Source organism: Thalassophryne amazonica, chromosome 4 (assembly GCF_902500255.1).
Source record: "Thalassophryne amazonica chromosome 4, fThaAma1.1, whole genome shotgun sequence".
Lineage (NCBI taxonomy): Eukaryota > Metazoa > Chordata > Actinopteri > Batrachoidiformes > Batrachoididae > Thalassophryne > Thalassophryne amazonica.
In genome coordinates, this window is record NC_047106.1 from 111066017 (window position 1) to 111070592 (window position 4576).

Below are 4576 nucleotides of genomic sequence, written 5' to 3' on the forward strand. Positions count from 1 at the left end.
AAAACTGACTTTCTTAAACCTTGTTGCAAGCTTGAAAGACCACCGTCAAAGTCAAAATGAATAAATCCTTTGCTGCAGCTCACACCTTGAGGGGAAAAGCAAGCATGTGCTCTGCATAACTAAGTTCTTCGTGAGTCACAATTTTGTCTCCACTTTCAAAAACTGAAAATAGGTTGGCGTAATCAAACTTTTTTCTGACAAGATGCAGTTCTGTTTAAATTAAGTGACAGACCACGGTACACATACAACTCAAAGTATTCTACAGAATTTTAGGACTTACTCTTCACCCTGGTCTTGAAATGACCTGACAGATGAACCTATAAAAAGCTCAGTTGCTCTTGTTTCTGAGCTGTGACCATGAACGTATGACCTGTCAGAAATGCACATGGTGACGATCATTGACCTCACATGCCTGATAGTCGTGTGAAGTGTCTTTTTTTTTCTTTTTTTTTTGGAATGAATGAATGGTAAATATACCACTGTCCCAGCTTTTTTGAAGCGTGTTACAGGCATCCATTTCAAAATGAGCAAATATTTGCACAAAACATTAAAGTTTATCAGTTTGAACATTAAATATCTTGTCTTTGTGGTGTAATCAATTGCATATAGGTTGAAGAGGATTTACAAGTCGTATTCTGTTTTTATTTACATTTTACACAATGTCCCAACTTCATTGGAGTTGGGGTTTTGTGTATGTATGTATGTGTGTGTGTGTATATATATATATATATATATATATATATATATATATATATATATATATATATATATATATATATATAGTCTCAAAAAAAATTACCCAAAAGTACTCTGAAATATGAATCCCAGGAAATGGTTTTACTGGGAAATAATGGTGTTTTCTCATTTCAGGAACCCTAAAGTTTGTTCTGCAAGACATTAAAGTCCAGGAAAAATTACGCAGTTGACCCTAATTCAGAGAACAAAAATCGAGTTCTGTTCTCTTTCCATATAAAATTCAGTCTCAGAGCGAGCTAACTCCCCAGCAAATGGCAAGGAGACTTGAATTTGCTAGGTGGTTTTCCGGAAAACTGGAGATGGATTTGTTTCTTCGGAAACTTCAGACAAGGAGGTTACATTGATCAGGTAGTGTAAAAGATAAAGGATTAAAACATCTCAAAAGAAAGACTGAACTAAAAACTGTGCATTGGGGAGAAAAATTACATGTTTCGGCCACATGGTCATGCAGAAAATGTCTGACATTGACTGTTTTTTCTGTGCTGTCAAAATACTTTTGGGTACATTTTTATATATATTATATTTTATATATATTATATTTTCTGGTCTCTTTTGTTATTTTTGTTCATTGGTTTTCTTTGACTGTTTATTCTCTTGCTGGGTTTTTTCCTGCTTGGGTCTGTCTGTTCCTTTCTCTCTTGTCTGTCTCTTGGCTCTTGGTGGTGGGCATTTCACTCTCTCTGGCCACACCATTGTTCTGGTGCTTTCCATGCACACCTGTTCCTAATTTGCAGCTCATCACCTGGGGTTATATAAGGCTCACTGGGTGCTGTAGTTCCTCGCCAGGTTGATGCACCTTGTGCCTTCTCTCCAACTCTGTTCTTTGCGTTCCATAGTCCTGCTTGCTTCATTGTGTTCCTGACCTCCTGCCTGTTTGATCTTCCACGCCTTAGCCTGATGATTTTTGTACTGCTGTATTTTCTGGACTGCCTTCTTGTGTACGGACCTCTGATATCCACCACAGTAAACCCTTTTAAAAACCAGAGCTGTTTGTTCGAGCCTTGCATTTGTGTGCTGTTGTTCCTGACCAACCAGCCTGATAGTATCAGGCCACAGATCTGCCAAGACTATTATTAATTTTTGTTAATTTGAGTCAGGCACTCTGTTTGTCCACCCTGGTATGTACCAGTTATGCTCAGACTTACTTTTTTATGCTTCAAGCATCTTTTAATGGCTAATCTTCGAGAGCCACCTATACTACACAGTAGTGTTCAGATTAATAGTAGTGCTATCCAGGTTTTGAGTATATTTCTTATTGTTACATGGGAAACAAGGTACCAGTAGATTCTCACAAATCCAACAAGACCAAGCATTCATGATATGCACACTCTTAAGGCTATGAAATTGGGCTATTAGTAAAACAAAGTAGAAAAGGGGGTGTTCACAATAATAGTAGCATCTGCTGTTGACGCTACATACTCAAAACTATTATGTTCAAACTGCTTTTTTGTCCATACTGTGAATCACTAAACTAGTATTTAGTTATATAACCACAGTTTTTCATGATTTCTTCACATCTGCGAGGCATGGAGTCAACCAACTTGTGGCACCTTTCAGCTGTTATTCCACTCCAAGATTCTTTAACAACATTCCACAATTCATTCACATTTCTTGGTTTTGCTTCAGAAACAGCTTTTTTGATGTCACCCCACAAGTTCTCAATTGGATTTAGGTCCGGGGATTGGGCAGGCCCCTCCAAAACATTAATTTTGTTTGTTTGGAACCAAGATTTTGCTCATTTTGTAGTGTGCTTGGGGTCATTGTCTTGTTGAAATACCCATTTTAAAGGCATGTCCTCTTCAGCATAAGGCAACATGACCTCTTCAAGTATTTTGACATATCCAAACTGATCCATGATACCTGGTATGCGATATATAGGCCCAACACCATAGTAGGAGAAACATGCCCATATCATGATGCTTGCACCACCATGCTTCACTGTCTTCACTGTGAACTGTGGCTTGAATTCAGAGTTTGGGGGTCGTCTCACAAACTGTCTGTGGCCCTTGGACCCAAAAAGAACAATTTTACTCTCATCAATCCACAAAATATTCCTCCATTTCTCTTTAGGCCAGTTGATGTGTTCTTTGGCAAATTGTAACCCCTTCTGGACATGTCTTTTATTTAACAGAGGGACTTTGCGGGGGATTCTTGCAAATAAATTAGCTTCACAGAGGCATCTTCTAACTGTCACAGCACTTACAGGTAACTCCAGACTCTCTTTGATCATCCTGGAGCTGATCAGTGGGTGAGCCTTTGCCATTCTGGTTATTCTTCTATCCATTTTGATGGTTGTTTTCCATCTTCTTCCACGCGTCTGTGTTTTTTTTTTTTTTTCCCCATTTTAAAGCATTGGACATCATTGTAGATGAACAGCCTATAATTTTTTGCAACTGCGTATATGTTTTCCCCTCTCCAATCAACTTTTTAATCAAACTACACTGTTCTTCTGAACAATGTCTTGAACGTCCCATTTTTCTCAGGCTTTCAAAAAGAAAAGCATGTTCAACAGGTGCTGGCTTCATCCTTAAATAGGGGACACCTGATTCACACCTGTTTGTTCCACAAATTGACGAACTCACTGACTGAATGCCACACTACTATTATTGTGAACACCCCATTTTCTACTTTTTTTACTAATAGCCCAGTTTCGTAGCCTTAAGAGTGTGCATATCGTGAATGCTTGGTCTTGTTGGATTTGTGAGAATCTACTGAATCTACTGGTACCTTGTTTCCAATGTAACAATAAGAAATATGCTCAAAACCTGGATTAATCTTTTTAGTCACATAGCACTACTATTATTCTGAACACTACTGTATATGCTGAGTCTCAACCAATCAATGCCATCTTTTTCATAGGTTTCTAAATTATTGCGCTTTCTGAACCGGTGTCTTTGATGTTGACTCTTGAGAGACAACTCACTGCTGGAGCCCAATGGATTCTCTGCTAATGATCTCCGTGAGAGCCGGGATTAGTGCTTTCATGTCTGGCGTAGCTATTGCATTTTTCTCTTCACGTATCTCTCATACACAGCATTCTTTTCAGTGCACTGGGTTATGCATTTACTCAGCGGGATACAGAGAGGACATGTACTGTTGATATAAAGGAGAGCTTCAAGAAAAAAACGCTTAAACCTTGAAGGTGATGGTTGTTGCATTTGGTGTTCCTTCAGATTCTTAAAATACCCTTATGTAGATTCAACATCACAAAGCCCTCTGTTAGATAGCAAAAATCAGTCTTTATTGTTCAGTAGCTCTGTTTACAGAGCTGTGACTAAGATTCACCACTCAGTTCTGTTTCAGATGAGAAATGTTGATGACTTGCAATAAATGTCATCACTGGGATTTTTGCCTTACTCCACTTGTTTCTTAGCATGGTGCATTATGGTGCATGTTGTTAAATGTTATAAAAATAATGAATGTTTATGAGTTCAATGGTACGGATATTTGTTCCATTGAAAGAATGTAAAAACAGTCATTATTTGTTTATAAAATTGGCTAAAATAGATCCTTGTTATTTGATATTATATTAATTTCTAAACAACAGAAAAGGGACTTACATTTTGGTGCATCACTGCTGCTTTAACATCAACAATCCAAAATGAACTTTAAATAGGAGTCCAAAAATAATTCTGATTATGTAGTTAGTGATGCCCTGAACTGACTTCATGTACTTCCAAAAAAAAAAAAAAAGAATTTCCGGGGTTCTCCCCAGAAATTTTTAGTATAGCGGTGCTGTTGGGAACTATCACCACGCGCATCACTTCCACTTGGTGTCCTATCTGACCTTGTGTCCTGGAGCCCAAAGAGAAAAATGAAA